At 51.3% G+C, this 26,077-nt stretch overlaps 1 protein-coding gene across 2 annotated transcripts in view; it reads left to right on the forward strand.

Moving 5' to 3' along the window:
• lrrc3 (leucine rich repeat containing 3) overlaps positions 1-26,077 on the forward strand; it is a 54,956-nt gene that overhangs the window by 13,825 nt on the left and 15,054 nt on the right. Inside the window, exon 1 of one of the 2 annotated variants that reach the window (XM_072482562.1) lies at positions 11,565-11,683. The exons of the other annotated variant lie outside the window; for it this stretch is intronic. The gene's annotated coding sequence lies outside the window, so the exon portion shown is untranslated. Of the gene's footprint in view, positions 1-11,564; positions 11,684-26,077 lie in introns of those variants that run through there. 2 annotated transcript variants of the gene reach the window in all.

Raw genomic sequence — 26,077 nt, forward strand, 5'->3', positions numbered from 1 at the left:
ATGAGCTGCGTCAGTTCCTGCTCAGCAAGGGCATTGCCTCGAGCAGGACGATTAGCTACAAACCCCGGGGAAACGTGCAGGTGCAGAGGGAGAATGGGACGGTCTGGAAGGCCGTCCTGCTGGCCCTGCGGTCTAAAAATCTCCCAGGCTCCCGCTGGCAGGAGGTCCTCCCCGATGCGCTCCACTCCATCCGATCGCTCCTCTGCACCGCGACCAATGAGACCCCTCACGAACGTGTGTTTGCCTTCCCCAGGAAGTTCACCTCCGGGGTCTCGCTCCCAACATGGCTGACAGTTCCTGGACCCATCCTCCTTCGGAAGCATGTGTGGACCCATAAGTTGGACCAATTGGTCGAAAAAGTCCACCTCCTACATGCGAACCCGCAGTACGCCTACATGGCACACCCCGACGGGCGCCAGGACACAGTCTCCCTCCGGGACCTGGCACCCGCTGGATCCCCACCATTACCCCTGACCTGACACTGCAACCCCCCCTCCCGGTTGCCTCATTCACCCCTGTGCCACTCACCCTCCCTCCAGCGATCCTCACCGCAGCCCCCTCCCCAGTAGGATCTGTCCTCCCACTGGTTCCACTCAGGGGTGACGAAGATGAGGACAACGCGCTCCTGGAGTCGCAGGTAACCAAGTCGGCGCCCACATCACCACCAGGACTGAGGCGATCGCAGAGGAGGGTCAAGGCCCCCGACAGACTTTTTAAAAAATATATATTTTATTCAAGATTTTTGGCCAAACATAACAGTACGTAGTGTTTCTTTTACACAACAATAAAGCAATATAAATAACAGTGGCCAGTTTTAAACAAATAAATAAATAATATATAAACAAAAACAAAAACAAAACTGAATGGCAACTGCCTTGTCCAAAATAAATACTCTCCAAAAATACAATCCAACAATCCAATGTACAATTACCTATAACAAATACCTATACATATTATACATATACAATAACATCTCTGAGAGTCCGTTCGATTCCTCCCCCCCACCCCCCCCCCCCCCCCACCCTCCCCCCTGGGTTGCTGCTGTTGTCTACTTCTTTTCCATTCCCTCTATATTTCTGTGAGGTAATCGACGAACGGTTGCCACCGCCTGGTGAACCCCTGAGCCGAACCCCTTAACACAAACTTAATCCGTTCTAACTTTATAAACCCTGCCATGTCGTTTATCCAGGTCTCCACACCCGGGGGTTTGGCTTCCTTCCACATTAACTATATCCTGCGCCGGGCTACTAGGGGCGCAAAGGCCAACACGTCAGCCTCTCTCGCCTCCTGCACTCCCGGCTCTTCTGCAACCCCAAATATAGCCAACCCCCAGCTTGGTTCGACCTGGACCCCCACCACCTTCGAAAGCACCTTTGCCACCCCACCCAGAACCCCTGTAGTGCCGGGCATGACCAGAACATGTGGGTGTGATTCGTTGGGCCTCTCGAGCATCTCGCACACCTATCCTCTACCCCCAAAAATTTACTGAGCCGTGCTCCAGTCATATGCGCCCTATGTAACACCTTAAATTGTATCAGGCTTAGTCTGGCACACGAGGACAATGAGTTTACCCTATGTAGGGCATCAGCCCACAGCCCCTCCTCAATCTCCTCCCCCAGCTCCCCTTCCCACTTCCCTTTCAGCTCATCCACCATGATCTCCCCCTCGTCCCTCATTTCCCTGTACATGTCCGACACCTTACCATCCCCCACCCATGTCTCTGAGATCACTCTATCCTGCACCTCCTGCGTCGGGAGCTGCGGGAATTCCCTCACCTGTTGCCTCGCGAAAGCCCTCAATTGCATGTACCGAAATGCATTCCCTTGGGGCAACCCATATTTTTCCGTCAGCGCTCCCAGACTCGTAAACGTCCCATCTACAAACAGATCTCTCAGTTGTACTACCCCAGCTCTTTGCCATGCTCCAAATCCCCCATCCATTCTCCCCGGAATGAACCTATGATTGTTTCTTATCGGGGACCGCACCGAAGCACCCGTCCCTCCCCTATGCCGTCTCCACTGCCCCCAAATTTTCAATGTAGCCACCACCACTGGGCTTGTGGTGTATTTCTTTGGTGAGAACGGCAACGGCGCCGTCACCATTGCTTGTATGCTAGTCCCCCTGCAGGACGCCCTCTCCAATCTCTTCCACGCCGCTCCCTCCCCTTCTCCCATCCACTTACACACCATTGAAACATTGGGGGCCCAGTAGTACTCACTTAGGCTCGGTAGTGCCAGCCCCCCCCCTGTCCCTACTACGCTGCAAGAATCCCCTCCTCACTCTCGGGGTCTTCCCAGCCCACACAAAACTCATAATACTCTTCTCGATTCTTTTGAAAAAAGCCTTCGTGATCACCACCGGGAGGCTCTGAAACACAAAAAGGAATCTCGGGAGGACCACCATTTTAACCGCCTGCACCCTACCTGCCAATGACAGGGACACCGTGTCCCATCTCTTAAAGTCCTCCTCCATCTGTTCCACCAACCGCATTAAGTTAAGCCTGTGTAATGTACCCCAATTCTTGGCTATCTGGATCCCCAAGTACCGGAAGTCCCTTGTTACCTTCCTCAACGGTAAATCCTCTATCTCTCTGCTCTGCTCCCCTGGATGCACCACAAACAACTCACTTTTCCCCATGTTCAGTTTGTACCCTGAAAAATCCCCAAGTATCCGCATTATCTCTGGCATCCCCTCCGCCGGGTCCGCCACATATAGCAACAAATCATCCGCATACAGAGATACCCGGTGTTCTTCTCCCCCCCTGAGTACTCCCCTCCACTTCCTGGAACCCCTCAATGCTATGGCCAGGGGTTCAATCGCCAGTGCAAACAATAACGGGGACAGAGGACATCCCTGCCTCGTCCCTCTATGGAGCCGAAAATAGTCAGACCCCCGTCCATCCGTGACCATGCTCGCCATCGGGGCCCGATACCCACCTGATATACCCATCCCCAAAACCAAATCTCCTCAGCACCTCCCACAAATAATCCCACTCCACTCTATCAAATGCTTTCTCGGCATCCATCGCCACTACTATCTCCGCTTCCCCCTCTGGTGGGGGCATCATCATTACCCCTAGCAGCCTCCGTATATTTGTATTCAGCTGTCTCCCCTTCACAAACCCAGTTTGGTCCTCATGAACCACCCCCGGGACACAATCCTCTATCCTCATTGCCATTACCTTGGCCAGAATCTTAGCATCCACATTCAGGAGGGAAATGGGCCTGTAGGACCCGCATTGCGGCGGGTCTTTTTCCTTCTTTAGGAGGAGCGATATCGTTGCCTCTGACATAGTCGGGGGCAACTGCCCCCTTTCCCTCGCCTCATTAAAGGTTCTCATCAGTAGCGGGGCCAGCAAGTCCATATATTTCCTATAGAATTCAACTGGGAATCCGTCTGGTCCCGGGGCCTTCCCCGCCTGCATACACCCAATCCCTTTCACCACTTCCTCCGTCTCAATCTGTGCTCCCAGTCCCACCCTCTCCTGCTCCTCCACCTTGGGAAATTCCAGTTGATCCAGAAAGCACATCATTCTCTCCTTCCCATCCGGGGGCTGAGCTTCATATAATCTTTCGTAAAATGCCTTGAACACTCCATTCACTCTCTCCGCTCCATCTCTCCCTCCTCATCTCTCACCCCCCCTATCTCCCTCGCTGCTCCCCTTTTCCTCAGTTGGTGGGCCAGCAACCTGCTCGCCTTCTCCCCATATTCGTACTGTACACCCTGTGCCTTCCTCCATTGTGCCTCTGCATTACCCGTAGTCAACAAGTCAAATTCTACATGTAGCCTTTGCCTTTCCCTGTACAGTCCCTCCTCCGGTGCCTCCGCATATTGTCTGTCCACCCTCAGAAGTTCTTTCAACAACCACTCCCTTTCCCTACCCTCCTGCTTTCCTTTATGTGCCCTAATAGATATCAGCTCCCCTCTAACCACTGCCTTCAGCGCCTCCCAGACCACTCCCACCTGTACCTCCCCATTATCATTGAGTTCCAAGTACCTTTCAATACACCCCCTCACCCTTAAGCACACACCCTCATCTGTCAATAATCCCATGTCCATTCTCCAGGGTGGACGTTGTTGTTTTTCTTCCCCTATCTCCAGGTCCACCCAATGTGGAGCATGATCCGAAATGGTTATAACCGTGTACTCCGTCCCCGTCACCTTTGGGATCAAACATTACCCGCTTCCCCACTAGTATGGCCACCCCCCTGTTTTTTGCGTCTAGCCCCGAATGAAACACTTGCCCCACCCATCCTTTGCGTAGTCTGACCTGGTCTATCAGCTTCAGATGCGTCTCCTGAAGCATAACCACATTTGCCTTAAGTTTCTTTAGGTGTGCGAGCACCCATGCCCTCTTAATCGGCCCATTCAGCCCTCTCACATTCCACGTGATCAACCGGGTTGGGGGGCTCTTTACCCCCCCCCCCCTTGACGACTAGCCATCTCCTTGTCCAATCCAGCTCCTCACCCGGTTCCCACGTAGCCGTATCTCCTTCAAGCGGCGCCCCCCCCGCCCCGACCACCCCCCCCCCCATACCAGCTCCCCCTTCTCCACAGCAGCAGCAACCCAGTTAACCCCCCCGCCCCCGCTAGATCCCAAACTAGCGTAATTGCACCCCCCATGTTTCTCCCAGAAGTCAGCAAACTCTGGCCGACCTCGGCTTCCCTCCCTGACCTCGGCTCACACTGTGCAAGGCCCCCTCCTTCCTGCTTCCCTGTTCCCGCCGTGATTACCATAGCGTGGGAACAAAGCCCGCGCTTCCCTTTTGGCCCCGCCCCCAATGGCCGGCGCCCTCAGCTCCTCATCCTCCCTCCCCCACGACATGGGGAAGGGAGAAAAGTTACAGGGTCGCAGGATTAACAACTTGGGAAGTCATCTCTTCCCTCTTTTCCCCCCCCTTCATCCCACATATTCAACCCCCCACTTTGTCCCAAACGTTCTTTTTATGGCCCGCTCACTCCAGTTTCTCCTCGACAATAAATGTCCACGCCTCATCTGCCGTTTCGAAGTAATGGTGTTTCCCTTGATGTGTGACTCACAGTCTTGCCGGTTGCAGCATTCCAAATTTAATCTTCCGTTTGTGCAGCACCGCCTTGGCCCGATTAAAGCTTGCCCTCCTTCTCGCCACCTCCGCACTCCAATCTTGATATACGCGGATCACCGCGTTCTCCCACCTACTGCTACGAGTTTTCTTTGCCCATCTGAGGACCATCTCTCTGTCCTTATATCGGAGAAATCTCACCACTATGGCTCGAGGAATTTCTCCAACCCTCGGTCTTCGCGCCATAGCTCGATAGGCTCCCTCCACCTCCAACGGGCCCGTCGGGGCCTCCGATCCCATTAACGAGTGCAGCATCGTGCTCACATATGCCCCGACGTCCGCCCCTTCTACACCTTCGGGAAGACCAAGAATCCTTAAATTCTTCCTCCTCGCATTATTCTCCAGCACCTCCAGCCTTTCCACACATCTTTTGTGTTGTGCCTCGTGCATCTCCGTTTTCACCACCAGGCCCTGTATGTCGTCCTCATTCTCAGCAGCCTTTGCCTTCACGACCCAAAGCTCCTGTTCCTGGGTCTTTTGCTCCTCCTTTAGCCTCTCAATCGCTTTTAATATCGGGGCCAACAGCTCCTTCTTCTTCTCCTTTTTGAGTTCTTCCACGCAACGCCGCAGGAACTCTTGTTGGTCGGGGCCCCATATTAAACTGCCTCCTTCCGACGCCATCTTGCTTTGTGCCTGCCTTCCTGGTCGCTGCTCTAGAGGATCCACCGCAATCCGGCCACCTTCCTCTCTTTTTTCCATCCGTGTCCAGGGGGGGATTCCCTTCTGGATTACCGCACAGTGTTTTTTGCCGTTAAAATTGCCGTTGGGGCTCCTATCAAGAGCCCAAAAGTCCGTTCCACCGGGAGCTGCCGAAACGTGCGACTTAGCTGGTCATCGCCGCACCCGGAAGTCGCCCCCGACAGACTTAGCTGGTAATGTTTTCCACCACCCCCGCCGGACTCTTTTTTTAACAGGGGGTGAATGTGGTAGTCACCACTCGTTGTATTACATGTATTATGGCACTGCCCGTACAGTAGAGGTAAATGGGTAAATTCCTGCCTGCTGGCTCCGCCCAGTAGGTGGCGTCTAAATGTGTGTGCTCACCGGTGCTGCAGCCATTCTGGTTCCAGCTACAGGAGGCACAACATCTTTGCTCAATAAAGCCTCGATTATTCCACTACTCTCGTCTTTGTGGTAATTGATAGTGCATCAGTTCCCTTAACAGCCCTGTCTCTGGAGCCTCCGCATACCTCCTATCCACTCGCAGAATCTCTTTTAGAGTCGGTCCGTTTCTGCCCTATCCCTCCTGTCCCTGTGAGCCCGGATCGAGATCAGCTCTCCTCTCACCGCTGTCTTCAGCGCTTCCCAGGCCAGCGCTGCTGAGACCTCCCCCCGTGTCGTTTACCTGCAGGTAGTTCAGCATGCACTTCCTCAGTCTCTCGCACAGCGCTTCGTCCGCCAACAACCCCACATCCAACCTCCATTGCGGGTGCTGCTTGCTATCCATACCGACCTGCAGGACCACCCAGTGCGGAGCACGGTCTGAGATCGTAATCGCCGGATAACCCGTGTCCACCACACCCGCCAACAGGGCCCTGCCCACAACAAAGAAATCTATCCGGGAATACACCTTGTGAACGTGGGAGAAAAAAGAAAATTCCTTGGCCCTCGGCTGCCTAAATCTCCATGGATCCGCCCGCCCCCCCCCCATCTGCTCCATGAACCCTTTCAGCTCCTTTGCCATTGTTGGCACCTTGCCCGTTCTCGGGCATGACCGGTTCACGCCTGGATCAATAACCGTGTTGAAATCCCACCCATGATCAGCCTGTGCGAATCCACGTCCGGAATCTTCCCCAGCACCCTCATTATAAAATCCCCATCGTCTCAATTTTGGGCATATATGTTGACCAGCACTACCTTCATCCTCTGCAACTTGCCACTAACCATGATATATCGGCCTCCCACATCCAAGACTATTCTTCCCACCTCAAACGCCACCCGATTGTTAATCAAAATCGCAGCCCCTCTTGTCTTTGAATCCAGCCCCGAGTGGAAAACCTGACTGACCCAACCTTTCCTCAACCTGACCTGATCCACTACTTTAAGATGTGTCTCCTGCAGCATCAACACGTCCGCCTTCAGTCTCCTCAGGTGCACAAAGACACATGCCCTCTTTACCGGCCCATTTAGCCCCCGGACATTCCAGGTGACCAGCCTAGTTGGGGGTCAAAGTGCCCCCCACCCCAGCCGGTCAGCCATCCCCTTTCTTGGGCCGCCTCCAGCCCATGCGCCGCACCTCCTCTGGCCCGCCCCGAGGCGGTCCCCATCCTCAATCCCCTCTGTGACCTTCCATCGAATTCCCTCCCACGTCAGCAGAACCCATCCCCCCCTCCCCCCCCTAGCAACACTACTCTAAATCCCAACCCAGCTAATAAATTAAGCATATACCCCCCCCCCCCCCACTGTGCTTCCGTGAGCAAGCTCACCCAGCTAGCTTGGTGACACCCGCCTCTGGCGCCAAGAAGTCTCCCACCCATTGTTCCCTCGCTCCCCTCCCCCCCCGCTCCTGTAAACAAGTTCCCTCATCCAACAATCCCCAAACAAACATCCCGCAGCAGGAAAACACAAAGAACAAAAGCACCACCCACCAAAACCCAGACATGCATGTCTCCATCCCAGCAAAATGCACAACAGTATAAACACACAAGATAAAACACAAAAGGGATGACTTCCGGTGACGGCGGGCGGGAGGCAGCCGCACCATGGAGGGCTCCCATTCGGGAACGGCATTTTCAGGGCTTTAAGCACGGTTCCAGGGTCCACGGAGGCGGCAAAAGCAGGAAGAAACAGTGAAGGCACAGTGAAGAAAAATGTCGAGGGTAAGCAAAAAATCATCCGTAAAGAAAACAGCTGAAGGTCCATTGGGGAGTGGAAAGGTCACCGCGGGGTCACCAAGGAAAATGGAGGCTGGAGCACCAGTGGAGGCCGCATTGCTTACGGCTGAAGAAATAACTAAGGTGATGGCTGCGGAATTCGAAAGACAGTTTACAAGATACATGGAGACAATGAGGAAGGAGATGAGAGAGGTTTTGAGTGCGCTGGTGGAGGAGGCGATTTCCCCGGTGATGACGGCGGTGGCGAGCGCAGTGGCGGAGGTGCGAGAGCTGAAGGAAGTGGAGGAGACATTATTGCAGCACGGTGATCAACTTGCCTCGATGGGGAAGGAGATGCGGAAGGTGATGGACATTAACAAGGATCTGCGAGGAAAACTGGAAGACCTGGAAAACAGATCCAGGCGACAGAATTTGAGGATTGTGGGGCTGCCCGAAGGAGTTGAAGGACCGAGACCGATTGAGTATTTTGCCGCGATGCTGGCGAAACTATTGGGGGAGGGGGAGGATCCCTCCCGATATGAACTGGATCGGGCTCATCGGTCGTGGAGGCCTGTACCAATGGCGAGTGAGCTGCCAAGGGTAGTGACTCTGTGCTTCCGTAGGTACAGTGTGAAGGAGAAGGTCCTGAGCTGGGCCAAGCAGAAGCGGGTGGTGCAGTGGGCTGGAGCTGGTATACGTGTATACCAGGACTTTACGGTGGAGCTGGCGAGGAGGCGGGCTGCCTTCAACCGGGTGAAGAGGGCACTGTACGTTAGCAAGGTGCAGTGCGACATTGTATATCCAGCGAAGCTGAGGGTGACTTACAAGCTCTGGGGCTTTTATTTTGGAACGGCGGAAGCAGCGGAGGAGTTTGCGAAGGCAGAAGGACTGTGGCAGAACTGAGAAATTGAGAAATGGCCATGTGCCGATGTGACCTCATGACTGTATTTTCTTCTTTTTTGTTTCACTGCGTGCGGGTGTATGGGCTAAAGGAGCCAATGTTGTATATATTTGGACAGGGGAAGTGATGGGACTTTCACTTGAAATAAGGGCTCTTTGGGGTGTAGGTGGATATGCGGGGTTTGTGTGCTAAAAGGGGATTTCTGGGCTTTCCTAGTGCCGGGCAAGGAGGAAAGGGACCCGGGCGGGGGCCTCCACGCTGGCCGGTTTAAGCCGGCCAGTGAACGGGAGTGAGGTGGGGGGAGGGGCTGCGGCCATCGGAGCCTGGCTGAACAGGGCCCGAGTGGTCTAGCTGGGGTGGAAAGTTGGGGGGAAGGAACCGAGGTTGGGGGGAGGAGTTTTACAAGAGGCAGTGGACGGCAGGAGTTGGAGACTGGGGGCGGGGGGTGTACAACTCTTGGGTATCATGTACGGTACTCTTTCAGAGGTTGGATGATGTTGAGTGTGGGGGGGGGGGGTGAGGGGGGGGGGGAGTGGACTCTATAGGTCAATGGTGACCATGGGCGGTCCCGGACTCCTTTTTCTTTTACTCCTTTGTTTTTTGTTGCCACCGTGGGAGGGTTTGTTTTATTGGATGCATATATTGACAGGTGCGCCTCGTCGGGCGACTCAAAATAATGATGTTAGTCTTCATGCATAACCCACAGACGCGCCAGGTACAGCAGACCAAACTTCACCTGCTTCTAAAAGAAAATCGCCTTGACTTGGTTGAAGCCTGCCCTCTTCCTCGCCACCTTCACGCTCAGGTCCTGGTACACCCGCAGGATGCTGTTATCCCACTTGGAACTCCGGGTGCGCTTGGCCCACCGCAGAATACATTCCTTGTCCAGGAACCTGTGGAATCTCACCACCATTGCCCTCGGAGGGTCCCCCGCCCGTGGCTGCCTGGCAAGCGCCCGGTACGCCCTGTCCACCTCCAGTGGTCGGGGGCAGGACAATTTTTCTAAGCACTGGTTCCGAGGGGAAGACAAATATAACCTGAAAGAGATCATCGATATGGAACTGAGAGATGCATGCATTAAAAGTCTAGCCTAAAATTGTGGAATTTAAAAAAATAATATTACGGGACATGGGTGTTGTGACTAGGCCAGCATTTATTGCCCATTCCTAGTTGAGAAAATGGTGGGGGTGCTGCACTGAGGAGTCAGAATTGAGATATTCTGGGAAAAATGCACATCCCTTTTGCGCTTTTTATGGTATTAGCTGTGGATCAGTTGGTCGTGCCATGAGTCTAGAAGGTTATGGGTTTACAACCCACTCCACAAACCTAAACACAAACTCTAGGCTGATGTTGCAGTGCAGTACTGAGGGAGTGCTGAATGATCAGAGGTGGCATCGCTCAGATGAAGCATTAAATGCAAGGCCCTGAAGGTCAATGTAGGAGAACTTACAGCACTATTCAAAGGAGGGAATTCTGGGTGATGTCCTGGCTGATATTTTTCCCTCACCAACATGAGTAAAACAGATCCGGGTCATTATCGCATTGTGGTGCCCTAATTGGCTGCCATGTTTCCTACAAGAGTGGCTTACACTTTAAAAGTAACAGTAGGCTGTAAAGTGCTTTGGGTCACCCTGAGATTGTTAACAGCGCTATGTAAGTGCACATCTTTGTATTTCGTAAGAGGCTGCTTGTTCTGAATGATGTGACTTCTTTAAATTAATGAAGAATAAAATTCCCTTTGTGCAATTGGGAATGTGGGATCTTATTTCCAGAATAGATTAATTGGAATTGTTGAACTGTTGGGAGTTTTGCTTTGGTCCTTTGATGACGGTGCGAATGTTGACTTGACGGAAAAGAGAATAAAGGTTGTCAGAAATGTCGCCGCACTATGAGGAAACGAGCAGACTTGTGGGGATAATTAGTCAGCTCTTTCAAAGGCCCAGCACAGGCAGGATGGGCAGAATGGTCTTGCTCTGTGCTGTACAATCCTGGACGATTCATTTTCCTATTACTTTATTAATGTTTTTGTTATGACCCTCTCTGGGGGCCACGAACTATGTTCCATCTGGTTCCCTGTAATTACCTCTGAGTATGAACACCCCCGGTAAAAAGGGCGGGGTTTCCCTGTAATTACCTCTGTGTAAAAAACCCTGACATGAGTGCTGGTCGGGGAGGGTGGCCCATTGGGGAGAGGAGTTTGTTAGTTGTGATTATTGTGTAGACTTAAATAAACCAGAGTTCATTTTATCCTATCGGTCCTGCTTCTCTTTCGTGGGATTCTAGTTTTTAAACCGCAGCTTCCTAATCAGGCAACAAACTTTAATTTAGGGAACGGGAAGAAATAAAAGCGATGCCAGTCTTTGAAGCCTTGCCAACAAGATGGCAATGATAATAATAATCTTTATTAGTGTCACAAGTAGGCTTACATTAACACTGCAATGAAGTTACTGTGATGCTACGTTTGTGCCATGTCCTGATGTAATGCTAACTTCTAGTGTCACCCAAAAATAAAATAAAACAGAACCAAAATTGCAGGGTAGGAGGAGGGAAGCAGAGACATCTGACAGAAATCTATGCGGCAGTCTGCAAATAGAATGTATTTATGAATAAAATGCAGGCTGTAGGGCTCTTCCCTACCCTCACTGGGCACAGAGGTGCCAATCAAGAGCTAGGCTTGCTGCCAATGGCTGGGAGACGGAAGGGGTTGTCCAATGCTGGAGCAGAGAGGAGGGACAATCAGGTGAAGGTCTTTGAGAGGGAGTGTGAGAATGGAGGCGAGAGGTAGGAAAAGAAATAGAGGGATTTGAGATAACATCAACAAGTAGGATTGAAGATCAGCAAAAGCAACTGCAGTCTGCTGAGCACAGGTACTGTAACATAACGTGCAACTCATGTTAGCAGATTGAAACCTTCTTGATGAATATTGCTGCTTTTGATGATCAGATTCTCTGCTGGTAATTTAAATAAGTTCACAGTTGTTATGAGCAAGGCTTTCTGCACTGAAATTGTGAGCATTTCTGCTTATTTGTGTTTTAAATCAGTGCTCTTTGTGACATTTTAGTGCTGATTCGCAGTGGAGAAAATTTACTTTGGGCAAGTGGGTTTGAGGATTTTAGTTACAAATTAAAAAGGCATTAGAATGAAATGGGCTTATTGGGGAGTTTAAATTTGCTCTCCGAAGGTAGAATGAGCACTGACTTGCAAGAAAGGAGATTAAAATCTGTCAGTTTATATTGTGCTGTACCTGCACACTGGGAATACTCATTGCCAACAAGAAGTAGGCATCGCTTTCTAATATACACAAATGCTCCCTTTGGGATTACCAATGCATTTCTGGCTGATGTTACACACATCATTACAGATGTTAACAGCTGACCCCATCACTCAGGAATATGGACGGGGGTGGGGGGGATGCCATGGGCAGGCCACCTCGCAGGCGGTTGCATGTTTGCAGTTCCAGCTCCTGCTTTTACCTTTTACCAGTGGCCCATGAACTTAATGGGGTTAGCACTGCTGCCTCACAGTGCCAGGGACCTGGGATCAATTCCTGCCTGGGGTGACTGTGTGGAGTTTGCACATTCTCCCCGTGTCTGCATGGGTTTGCTCCGGGTGCTCCGGTTTCCTCCCATAGTCCAAAGATGTGCAGGTTACGTGGATTGGCCATGCTAAATTGCCCCTTTGTTTCCAAAGGTTAGGTGGGGTATTTAGATTTCAGAGGGTGGGTGCAGACTACATGGGCCGAATGGCCTCCTTCTGCACTGTCAGGATTCTAGGAACTTGCAATGTTGTTTCCAATGTTTGTACGTTCCTGTTCTTTGATCTGGTTTGGGTGGAGTGGCGTGGGGGTGTATATCCAGTTGTTTGATGTACGGCGAGGGGGAAGGGGGCTTGGGCACTCCCATGGATATTTGGCAATGTAGATGAATGATCATCACCCGTAATACTCCTTCTGCTACTGCACATGGTTGCCGATCACACAAGTGATTAATGAGGGTCATTAGTTGTTACTCCCCTTCCAATACACAGTCAATGAGCCTGGGATATTCCCTCTGCATACTTTAAAAGTTGGAGTAATGCTTTTTCAATTTAATTGCCATTTAAGCTTGCAAATGATTGTTGATGGATAATAGTGGTCGAGCCCTTGGCTTAGTATTCCATTGCCCAACATTTCAATGCAACTATTAATTGGTGTAGGTAGTCTCTCTGTGAAAGAAGCAGAGAAATCTCTTACTATGTGCTCAGCTTGCATCTGCCAATATGATCAGTAGTCATTTCAGCTCCTCTTGATTTTCTTTCTTCATAGAATGATACAGCAGAGAGGATGGCCATTTCACCCATCCTGGCTATGCTGGCCCTTTGAAAGAACTATCTAATTATTCTCACACCCTTGCTCTTTCCCCGTAGCCCTGCAAAGGTTCCCTTTTCAAATATTTATCCAAGTCCCCTTTTAAAGTTCCAGTTGAACTGCTATCACTAGCCTTTCAGACAGCGCATTCCAGGTGACAACAACTCAACTAACTCACATCGCCCTACTGGAATTAATATCAATTATCTTCAATCTGTGTCTTGTTACCAACTGTTCTGTCAGTGGTTCCTCTCTATCTACCATCTCTTCATTTTGAACATCTTTATCAATTATTTATGAAGGATTTCCTTTTGGGAGGATTGAGGTTGGGATAAAATCCTCCCCATTTCTAGTTGTTTTTAACTTCTTTTCTCAACCGCCATGAGTTTGGGCCCACAGCCTTCCGCCAATGCCGTTGGCAATCCCCACTCTCAGTGCTTAAGAATATTTAAATGGCTCATGGAATGATGGCCTCGATCCCGAGGAGCTGTGCCAAGGCATAGGAGTTATGCTGGAAATGTACAAAACTGCGTACAAAACTCAGCAGAATGACACTGGGGCTGAAGGGGTTAACTTGTGAAGACTAGCAGGACTTTACGGTCCCGCCTGCCCCAACTCTAAATTCCTGCTCACGGTCGACAGACTGTCAATGGACCGTCAAATCTTCCGGTCCTGCCTGCGATGATTCTCACCCTGGCAGGAACTGTAACATTTACCCCTAGGTTAGCATTCCATGGAGTATAGACAATTAAGGGGTGATCAAATTGATGTGTTTGAGATTACTAATTGGGTAGATAGAGAGTAACTATACCCTCTGATTGGACAGTTCCGCCACTCTTTGGCAGCACAAAAAACATGACATTTTAAACTGAAGATGCTACGATAGACCAGTAGCATCAATGAGCAGTAGGGGGACTTTTACTTTCAATGTACAGAACTTGGAAGTTGAAACAAGATGATTCACTAATCCTTCATTTCCCTCACCTTTTCTTTCTGTTCCTTTCTTGCCTTCACATTCTCACTGACTACTGTACCTGCAGATCACACGGCGATTGAAAAGTGTTCTTCACTTGTATGTGTCACTTACTCATAACTCGATGTCAGCCCCTCAGTGGGCTTATTGAAACATATACGATTCCAAGAGGTCTCGACAGGGTAAATGCTGAGAGAATGTTTCCCCTCATGGGGGAATCTTGAACTAGGGGAGATCAGTTTCGAAATAAGATGTTGCCTATTTAAGATGGAGATGAGGAGCAATTCCTTACCTCAGAGGGTGGTTAGTTTAATAAGGACACAGGGTTAGAGTAAAAATAAAGAAACAACGTTTTTATTTACAGCACAATATATACACAACCCGGTAGATCCCTACCACGCTCCTCTCTGTTCGGTGTCTTACTGGCTGACCTTTTATACAGAGGTCAATAGAGATCCCCCACCCCTAGTGGGGGAGCTCGTACACCCTAAGGGCCGCGGGGAAGATAATCATTCTCACCCCGTAGGCCCCGTGCTTATTATTATAGTTAGTCTTTGGGATTCTCTTTCATATAGAGCAGTGGAGGCTGGGTTTTTGAATGTACACGGGTTTGAGTTAGACAAGATTTTACTTACAAGGGAGTCAAGGGAGCTCACAAAGGAAATTGAAGTTAAAACCACATCTTATTGAATGTTGGAGAGAATGTGATGGGCTGTCTGCTGTTATTTCTTGTGATCCGATAAACGTATGATAAAGCTGGAAGGCTAGCTCATCTGGAGCAGGCAGGCCATGAACTGAGACATCACTAAACTGGGTGGTAAGGTGGTATAGTGCTTGGGAATTTTGATACGCTGAGCTGTAAAACAGGGGGCGACATTCTCCAACCCCCCGCCGGGTCAGAGAATCGGCGGGGGCTGGCGTGAATCCCGCCCCCGCCGGTTGCCAAAGTCTCCGGCACCAGAGATTTGGCGGGGGCGGGAATCGGGCCGCGCCGGTTGGCGGGCCCCCCCCGCTCAATTCTCCTGCCCGATTGGGCCGCGATGGGCCGAAGACCCGCTGCTGGAATGCCTGTCCCGCCGGCGAGAATCAAACCACCTCTCTTACCGGCGGGACAAGGCGGCGCAGGTGGGCTCCAGGGTCCTGGGGGGGGGGGGGGGGGCGATCTGGCCCCGGGGGTGCCCCCACGGTGGCCTGGCCCGCGATCGGGGCCCACTGATCCGCGGGCGGGCCTGTGCTGTGGGGGCACTCTTTTCCTTCCGCCTTCGCCATGGTCTCCACTGTGGCGGAGGCGGAAGAGACCCCCTCCACTGCGCATGCGCGGGGATGCCGTGAGCGGCCGCTGACGCTCCCGCGCATGCACCACACGACAAAAGTCATTTCCGCGCCAGCTGGCGAGGCACCAAAGGCCTTTCCCGCCAGCTGGCGGGGCGGAAATCTGTCCAGCGCAGGCCTAGCCTCTCAAGGTGAGGGCTCGGCCCCTCAAGATGCGGAGAATTCCGCACCTTTAGGGCGGCGCGATGCCGGACTGATTCGCACCGTTTTTGGCGCCGGTCGGCGGACATCGCGCCGATTGCGGAGAATCCCGCCCCAGGTTCCAGAACACTGGCAATATGATTCTCGAAACCCAGGTATCTCAATGCATTACAGTCTTGATTCAAACATGGACAAAAGAGCTGAATGCCAGAGATGAGGTGAAAGTGACTGCCCTTGACATCAAGATAATATTTGACCGAGTATGGCATCAAAGATCCCTAGCTAAACTGGAGTCAATGAGAATCAGAGGGAAAACCCTCTGCTGGTTGGAGTCATACCTGGCACAAAGGAAGATAGTTGTGGTGGTAGGTGATCAGTCATCTCTGCTCCAAGGCGTCACTGCAGGAGTTCCTCAGGGTAGTGTCCGAGGCCCAACCATCTTCAGCTGTTTGATCAATGACCTCCCTCCCACCATAAGGTCAGAAGTGGGGATGTGTGTGGATGACTGCACAATGTTCAGCACCATTCGCGACTCCTCAGATAATGAAGCCGTCCATGTCCAAATGCAGCAAGACTTGGACAATATCCAAGCTTGGGCTGACAAGTTATATTGAAGCCACACAAGTGCCAGGCAATGACCATCTCCTACAAGAGAGGATCTAACCATCGCCCCTTGACATTTATTGGCAGTGATCCCATCGCTGAATCCACCGCAATCAACATCCTGGGGGTTACCATTGATCAGAAACTGAACTAGATTAGCCATATTAATACTGTGACTACCAGGGCAGGTCAAAGACTAGAAATCCTACAGCGAGTAACTCACCTCCTGATCCCCCCAAAGCTTGTCCACCATCTGCAAGGCACAAATCAGGAGTGTAATGGAATACTTTCCACTTGTCTGGATGAGTGCAGCTCTAACAACACTCAAGAAGCTTGGCGCCATCCAGGGCAAAACAGCCCGCTTGATTGCTCCCCTTTCCACAATCAGTCAAACCCTCCACCACGGATGAACATTGGTAGCCATGTGTGCCATCTACCAGATGCACTGCAATAACTCACCAAGATTCCTTAGACAGCACCTTCCAAACGCACGACCACTACCATCTAGAAGGACAAGGGAAGCAGATACCTGGGTACCCACCACCTGGAGGTTGCCCTTCAAGTCACTCACCACCTTGACTTGGAAATATACGGCCACTCCTTCACTGTCACTGGGGCAAAATCCTGGAATTCCCTCTCTAACAGCACGGTGGGTCTACCTACACCTCAAGGACCACAGTGGGTCAAGAAGGCAACTCACCACCATCTTCTGAAGGGCAATTAGGGATGGGCAATAAATGCTGGCCTAACCAGCAACGCCCACATCCCATAAATGAATTTTTAAAAAGTCATCTTTGTGCTTGCATTCCTTATTCACTAGTCTGTCCTATTTGTATGTAGTGACCTGGAGAGGTGATGTTGCTTCATTGGTGGATGAATCCAAAGGCAGATAATCCAATCTGTTGACAGCAGCAATTTAGGATCTAAGTGGATTAGTGGAAAATGAATTGGAACTTTCATTCTGACTCCCAAGATCCCATGATACGTGTCGCACAAAGATAAGGGGCTGGGTTCTTCGGTCCCCCAGCCACATGTTTCTCAGCGGCACACCGTTCGCTGGTGGTGGGATTCCCTATTCCCGCCGCTTGTCAATGGGATTTGTCATTGAAGCCACCCACCCCATCGGGAAACGTGTGAGCGGGGGTGCACTGCCAGCGGGAACAGAAAATCCCAACGGCCTGAGAATTCCGGCCAAGATACAATGGCTGGATCCAAGCTTGATTCTTCTGATCTCAAACTTGGAGCCATACTGAGTGGAAATCAAATGCTTACCATGGAATGATAATAGTTTTGTTTGATGCAGGGAGAAAAAGGTTGGGATGGGAAAGACCAGAGAAATAGCCTTCTGTATTATACATATATAAGTAACAGTAAAATCTCACATCTCTCTCTTTTTCTAATCTCACCACTCTACTTCTCACCATTGTTTCTTCCTCCCCTCCTATTCTCTTAACTTCTCACTTCCTTTCTTTCTCCCCTCTATCTTCTCCCCCTTTCTCTTAAACTTCATTCTTTCTATCCTAATGTCCCATCTACTCCCTCTTTCACATCCAATTTTTAAAAATGTTAATTCTCAGGATGTGGAAATTGCTAACAAGGCTGGCAATTATTCGTCATCTTTATTTGGAAGTGGGCTTCGCTGGCTAGGACAGCGTTTGTCACCCAGCCCTAACTGCCTTTTGGAAGATGGCGGTGAGCCGCCTCTTAACCACTGCAGTCCTTGTGGTGTAGGTACACCTACAAAGCTCTTGGGAAGGCGGTTCCAGAATTTGGAACCAGTGACAGTGAGGGAACGACGATATATTTCCAAGACAGGTTGATGCCTGACTTGAAGGGACCTTGCAGGTGGTGGTGTTCCCGTGTATCGGCTGCCCTTGTCCTTCTAGATGGTTGAGGCTGCAGGTTTGGAATATGCTGTTGAAGGAGCCTTGGCAAGTTGCTGCAGTGCATCTTGTAAATGGTACTCACTGCTGCCAGTGTGCATCAGTGGTGGAGGGGGTGACTGTTTCAGTTGATGGATGGGTGCCAATCAAGCCAGTTTCTTTTTCCTGGATGATCATAGAATCATAGAATTTACAGTGCAGAAGGTGTTGATGAGTGCATGATGAATGTTATTGGAGCTGCACTCATCGAGGCAAGTGGATAGTAGTCCGTTACACTTCTGACTTGTGCCTTGTAGATGGTGGACAGGAAGTGAGCAACTTGCTCCAAATTGCCCCTCTGCATTTGCCCTAATCCTTATTCTTGAACTACTAAATTTCAGCCAATTTCATGTAAATGAGAGGCAGTTGCCAATTCTGAATACAATTAAGAATCAACCACATTGTTATGATCAGTAAATACAAGCTCGTTGGATGTACTGATTTGGAATTTTACCAAAGATCTATTAGCAGTAGTTAAATGGTGTTGAAGAAATTGTATTACCATCACTTAAAATTTGGTCCGTAAGTATTAATTTTTACTCACGTGGGATAGTGTCCAAATCAGACAGGGTGCCGCTGAATGAACTAAAGTTAACAAAGGGTTGTCTTAAAACTAAACTCACAAATGCTGATTCATAGGGTTGGATTTTTGCTACTCAGTAGATACGTCTCCATATAAATGGCACAATTGTCTCTCCAGGAATGTTGGGGAGGGAGTGAGACAAGCCAGACGACTCCTGACGCAGTTCACATGCAGCCACAGAGGCTGGTGAGTGCCGGGATGGGCTGGTTAGAAGACACACCTTGGTTCTTTGTGGCTTCGTCCCAGTTGTATTAAGGCTGTTAGGGGCTAGCCCTCACCCTACATAGAATCCACAGAATCTTTACAGTGCAGAAAGAGATCATTTGGCCCATCGAGTCAGCATAACCCTCCGGAAGAGCCCAGGCCCACACCCCCACCCTATCCCCATAACCTCCACGCATTGATCATGGCCAATCCATATAAACTGCACATCTTTGGTTTGTGGGAGAAAACCAGAACACCCGGAGGAAACTTACACAGACATGGGAAGAATGGGCAAACTTCACACAGTCACGCAAGGCCAGATTTGAACGCGGATGCTTGGCGCTGTGAGGCAGCAGTGCTAACTACCCTGCTGCCCCATGACATTTCCATGCTTCCCCAATCCATCCATGCCACCATGCCCCTTCCTTGGCCCCTTGCATCCTCAATGTCCATTCAGCCAATATGAATTATTGAACCAATGAGCTATACAATAACATTAACAAGTCTAAAAAAACACCCATTCAAAGATTTGCTTTGAAAAACCACTGTTCCTCTTATAACCCGATGAAAGTGTCAATCAAGCAAAGGCATTATAGTGTCAATAACAAAAGGTTTACCTCATTTCACACCACTAAATCTTGTCCAAATGAACATATAAACATTGAAAGCAAAAGTTTGAAGAAATAATAACTTATTATAACCTCGTAAAGATTTTAATCAATCATGGAAAACTCTCCATTCAGCCTCTGAAAACAAGATCCCTGCTAAGCCAATGTGTTTATAAGTCTTGGAGCTCAGCCAAGCATTTATTATAAGGCCAGCTAGAAAAACAGATGTCTGGACCTGTTTCTGTTGACACAGTTCAGATTACCTTATTATGAAATGCCCAATCCCTACAATGGAACCAGCTGCGCCAGGGAGTGCAGGGTACTAAAGGCACCGTTAATACATGCTAGCAAAAATTGCTGGTGCAGGGAATGAGGGGTCAGCGTCCCAGAATCCAGACCCACCCATTATTTGTAAAGGCCGCTAGAGTTGGCCCAACTCCGTGAAGATCTGGCACTTAGGCCAGGAGTTTATGGCCTCTCGCACCCGATGGGACTTATGGTTCTGCTGAAGTAAATGGCAATTTAACTGGCCCCGCATCCCCAAGCGGAGACACACCGTGGCAGGGCTGCAAAATCCTGACCTTGGTGTCACACTTCACAGGGGCCACTTCCAAAAGGTATGAGTTTTAGTGCCGTTTTCTGTAAAGGAAGAAGATGATTGATCGCTATTTCAGAACCTAGGCCAACAGCACATTATACAGCACTGTGGCTGAATCAATGCCATCCGAGCCAGGCTGTTTGTGACTTCTTGTGTTGCAGATCACTGGCTGAGTGGAAGATCAGAAACAGTAGTGTTAGCAGCTTTCTGAGTCACTTTGGAGATGCATACACACACACCATACCATATCCGCACAAATATAGGCACCATATGATCCCACAAGACAAATGAATGTAGTTCATTGGCACCGTGACCATTGTTTGGTGTCTAAATGGGCAAATAAACCCCAATATGATAGACAGAAAGAGAAACTGTCCGAAGATTCTAATCAACATTCACAGGGCTATGCAGACACAGGGGCTGAAATTCTCCAGCCGTTCACTGACAGCGGGATTCTCTGGTCCTGCCAGCAGCTTACCCCACTCTGGGTTTCCCAGTGGTGTGGGATGGCTTCAATGGGAATTCCCATTGACAGCAGTGGGACCAGAAAATCTCGCTGAAAAACAGGCAGCTGGGAGGCCGGATAATCCCGCCCAGGGTGTGTCTTTATTTTCTCTTCCAGGACTCCTCGCCATTATGATCAGTTATTATGACACTGGGGCTCTCTGAGCCATATTCTTGCATCTGAAGGTCATGGGTCCAAAAACCACTCTGGAGTGTTGAACTCAGAATCTAGGCAGTGCAGTGCTGAGGGAGAGTTGCAGTGCTGGAGGTGAAGATGTTAAACGGAGGCGTCCTTTGCCTTCTCAGGTGGACATAAAAAGATCTGATGGCAGTATTTCTTCCTCAACCAGCACATTGTCTAGTCATAATCACACTTGCGCTTTGTGGGGGCCTGCTCTGCCCAAATAGCTGCCAAGTTTCTTGCATTAAAACAGTGGCTGCACTTCAAAAGTATCTCCTTGACAGTAAAAGGCATGCTTTGGGATTGCGATAGGTGCTATATAAATGCAGTCTTTTACTTGTCATAACCAAGGGCAGGTATGAGTGTAAAAGTTGACAGAGATCTTGGTGTTGTTCGCCCCTTGACTGAGTCCTGTACCTATTCCTCCCGGATCTGTGGCTTTGGTTATCTCAGAGGTAATATAAACACACACAAAGATCTGAGGCCTGTTGAGATTAGGATTCAATTCTCAGCCGTTCCGGATCTTAAGAGTCCAATTCTCCATTGTTATAGCTACTAATCCCTTGTCTCTAATTCCCGAGGTCTGTACAGCAGAGTCTCCTCTGCAGTAAACACAGTGTAGCAGATACGTCTGCAGTAACATCTCTGTATTCAATGCATGGTGGAAATGGAAATAGATCTTTCTCCCTAGTCAGCTGGTGGGGGGGGGGGGGGGGGCGGTGGCGATGGAAATCCAATAAACCCTTTGAAATACGTAGCTGGTAACCAGGCAACGAGGGTCATCAGTTCATTGCCATCCCTTGTGTACAGCCTTGCGTCTTCGTTTATTTCTCTGTAGCATTGGAGATGTGACAGAGATGGGAACTAAATTGAAGTTTAATTGTCTGGGGTTGTGTCTCCAACACACGCAAGTGCACGTATAACCATGCACATAAGGACACAACCATATATACAGCAATGCCCACACACACACAAACACAACTATATACAGACATAACCACTTACACGTGCACACACACACACTCAACCACATATGCATATAAGTAAACGCTCTTCAAAAACACATACATATACAAACATAAGCGTGCGCAAAAATGCTCATGCACAAATATGCACATAAAGACACATACAGACATATCAGGCGAGATTCAGTGACCCCTTTGCGCCTGGTGCAGATCTGGGCACAACGGGTGAATTGAACGCGAGCCCCAAATCGGGCTCCGTGCCGGCTGTGAAACCTGACGCAAGTCACCTAACTCGCTCCGCCCGATGTGATCTGGATCTTGCCCTCGCTGGCCGGGATCCATATCTGAATATTTAAATCAGCCTTACGGTTCATTCAAATATCCGGACGCAGGATTCACCTGGCGCCCGGGACTCAGCGGCCGCTCCTGGGAACCTCATCAAGGCGCTGGTTCGTACTGGACCACACAATCATGGACCAGTCATAAGGGAATCTGGGAGGTGTCTCCCAGTCCAATGGAGATCCCTGGGTGATTGGGGTTAGAGCAGGGTGACACCCTGGCACTTCGCTGGCACCCGGTCACCTTAGCACTGCCAACCTGGTACCCTGTCACTGTCACTCAGGCACCCTGGCAGGGCTGCCCAGGCACTTCCAGGGGGCTTGGGGTACTGCCAGGCCCCCAAGCCGGCAGTGTCAACATGCCCAGGTGCCAGGTTGGCACTGCCAGGGGTTGGTGCCAGGTTGGCACTGCCAGGGGTTAGGTCCAAAGGGGATATTACCAGGTAAAGGGGGGTGAGTGGGGTTCCTGGGGGCCTCCCCAAAGTTGGGGGATGAGGGGATCAAAAGAGCATTGGGTGGGGCCTGAAGGTGGGAGGAGATCTTGGTTGCCGGACAAAATGGCACCCCAATCCGCAGCTCGCCAGCAGGAAATCACTCCGAAGTGCAGCCATGACGGGGGTAAACACCCCCCGAGGCCAAAAAAACAGCAAAGTGCCTTTGGAAAGTGGGATGTTTCCTGGTGCTGCAGCTGCCGAGATACACCCCGCCAAACGTGCCATTCGGCGAACTTTAACTTGAGTCTGCTGAATCGTGCCCATCATATATGTACAGACATATGTCCACAGTTACACATGTGCAGACACATACACACACAGACACATACACACACAGTATCATCGTCACACTCAGCTCCGCAATGATAATAATCTACTATCACTCCCAAATAATGCACTCACCTTGTTTCATTTTTCTCATCATAATATATATAAACGACTCTGCTCCATTGCAATCTGTTGGTTAATATGGTGAACAGCGAGGAAAGCAGTAGTTCAGAAGGACCCAGCAGAAGAAATTTATTGCCAACAAGTGTGAAGCGGTACATTTTGGTAGGATGAAGGAAAAGTGAAAATATAGTTTTACAATTTTGAAAGGAGTGCAGCAATAGAGAGAGAGTTCTTTGAAGGTGGAAAGGCACATGGGGGACTGGATTCTCCATTTCTGAGACCAAGGGCTGAATTCTCCGCCGTCGGGATTCTCCGTTTTGCTGGCAGCCCTGGGGTTTCCCGACAGCGTCACCACGCTTCACCGCCGCCGAGCTAGAGACCGTCCTGGACATGGTGGAGGAGAGGCGGATGACCCTGTACCCCGACCCGGGAAGGAAGCTTCCAGCCGCTGCCATTCATCGTGCCTGGGCGCAGATGGCAGAGGCGGTCAGTGCTGTGGGCAACACTATCTGGACTGGCCAGCAGTGCTGTAAAAAAGTGCACGACGTGTTTGGCGGCCCAGAGGAAAGGGAAGTCACCGGGGGGGAGTTCAGCCCCAGACGAGGAAGTGAGTTGCGGTTTCTCATGACACGTATATCAATACCCCCCTCTAACACCACCCCACACCACCCTCACCCCCACACCACCTTTACCACCACCCACACCTTCACCCCTACACCACCCTCACCCACATCCTCACCCTCATCGCCCACATTCCACCCCCCCGGCCCACAGTCTAATCATGCGTCCTGTCTTAAATCTTGCAGGACCTGCTGGTTAAGTGGCGGTTCCATCTGGTGTCCCCCGCCCACAGCGAGTGCCACAGCTGGAGCCCCCCCCCCCCCCCGTGAGCCCGTGAGCCAAGCACTGACAGCGAGAGCAGCTCCCGACCTAAGACACCCCAGAGCTCGCGTCTGAGGGTGATACAGATTTCCCATCACAGCTGTTTCCAACACCCTCCACCATCCCAGAGACACCCATCTCGGTTAGGCACTTTCGTGAAGAAGCTCCTGAGACACTCCCTGGTGCTCACCACACAGGTGATCCGGTACAGCATGTGGAAGTAGGAACACTCGAGGGAGGGGATGGTGAGAGGGCAGGCCGACCCCAAGAACTAGCTGCCGGCCAGACAGGTTTCGGGCTTCTGGAACGGACAGTCCCATTGATTGTGGCGAGTCAGTCACAGACCCAGGGACTGGGTGGGGGGTTGGCGGCGAGCATCCAGCACCGGCAGGTGCAGTCAGAGGAGTCCAACAGGCAACCAAGTGTGAGAGCCACCTGGAAATCTCAGCGGCACGCCTGAGCGTGGCCCTGTCACAGCAGGCAATGTCTGGGAATGTCAGCGGCATTGCCCAGGCGCTCGCTGACGTGGCACAGGCACAGAGCGAGGTGGCCAAGTCCTAGAGGGAGATGGCACAGTCACTGGCTGATGTGACACAGACCCAGAAGATGGAGGCACAGTCAATGGGTGATGTGGCGCAGTCCCAGAGGGAGATGGTCCACTTCCTGTGCTCCATAGCTGCGAGCATGCGGACCCTGGTCGAGACCAGAGCGGGCCTCCAAGACTGGCAGCGCCAAGTGGCGGTGGAGCCTCAGGGGATAGCTCCGCTTGCACCCCATCCAACGGAGTAGCCCAGGGGCCATCGGGCACGCCAAGGGAGGAGGAGGTGATGGGACCCGTGCCGGTGACTGGAACACCACAGCACCTCGGACTCACCCCCTCCAGTCCCTGGCGCATCTGGTTGGCAGCGGGTAGAACAGGGCAGTACAAAGCCACCTGGGACACCTGAGCAGCAGCCGGGCCCATCCAGGCCTGGTCACCCCAGAAGGCGGCAGGTCGCAGGGCAGGAATCACAGCAGGCCATTGTCCACTTCGGCTGTACCATCTGCAGACCCACCAAGACGTAGTGTTAGGGCCCGTAAGGCCAGAAAGTTAGACACCAGTTAAGTTGGTATGGGTACAGGGCACAGTTTAGTTCTAGGGTCTCGGGTACAAACCTGTATATACATTGTCACATTAAACACCTGTTACCACTATTACAACCTGCCTCAGTGCTCTGTCAGATGGGTGTGAGGGGTGGGTTGATCTGGGCTGGCCAGAGAGGGGGCGCGGGGGTGTGTGGGGAGGGGAAGGGGGATGGGTGGACGTTGTGGGTGGCCTCGGCTACCCCTCCCCTTTCGGTTGATGTCGAACTGCCTGTCAGCTGCAGGTGCTCGCAGGGCAAAATGCATCCCGTCGATCACCCTCTGGACACGGGGCATGTAGGTGATAGTGGCGCATCCCACTGCCCCGGCATCCTGGTGGGCTCGGTCCACATTAAAATGGATGCATTGAGCCGCTTGGGCCTATATAGGGTCTCTGTGACAGCACGGATGCACCTGTGCACCGAGCTCTATGAGGTCCCCTCTCGGCACCTGGAAGGACACAGTGGCGTAAATGTTCAAGGTGACTATCACCTTGTCGGCCACCGGGAGTGGGTGTCCTCTCCCATAGCCCCACAGTGCCAGGTGTCCCATCACCTTGCAGATATGTCGCACTGTCACTCTGCTGAGCCGGAGTCTTCGACAGCATGCCCGGTCCGGCAGATCCTTGAATTACAGACGCTGCCAGTACACACGAGGCCTCATGCGCCGCCTCTTCCTCCTCAGCCTGTTGGGCGGCTGGCTCTCCTTCCTGGGCAGTTGCCTTCTGTCCCTCTGGGGCATGCTCCTCGATCAACAGCAGCTCGTACGGCTGCAGGGCATCCCCAGGGCTGCGACGATGAGCAGGAAGGCCACCATTGTTGGTTCATTTCCAATATCCATTGTCTGCAGGGGGTGAAAGGCCGACATGTTAGCATCGCGCCCAACCAGGTCCAACGGGCTACATGGTGGCCCCGGATTGAACTGCAGACTCTGACCCCGCATATCTTCCCCCACCCCGCCCCCCCATCCCTGTACCCCTGGCCCCGTTGGTGCCCGACATCTTGAGGGCCTCTGGCCCTGGCGCCTGTACCTGATGCCAGGGGTACTATTGGCTGGCACTGCCCTTGCCAGCGGTA

The sequence above is a fragment of the Scyliorhinus torazame genome, chromosome 2, assembly GCF_047496885.1.
Source record: "Scyliorhinus torazame isolate Kashiwa2021f chromosome 2, sScyTor2.1, whole genome shotgun sequence".
NCBI classification, from domain to species: domain Eukaryota; kingdom Metazoa; phylum Chordata; class Chondrichthyes; order Carcharhiniformes; family Scyliorhinidae; genus Scyliorhinus; species Scyliorhinus torazame.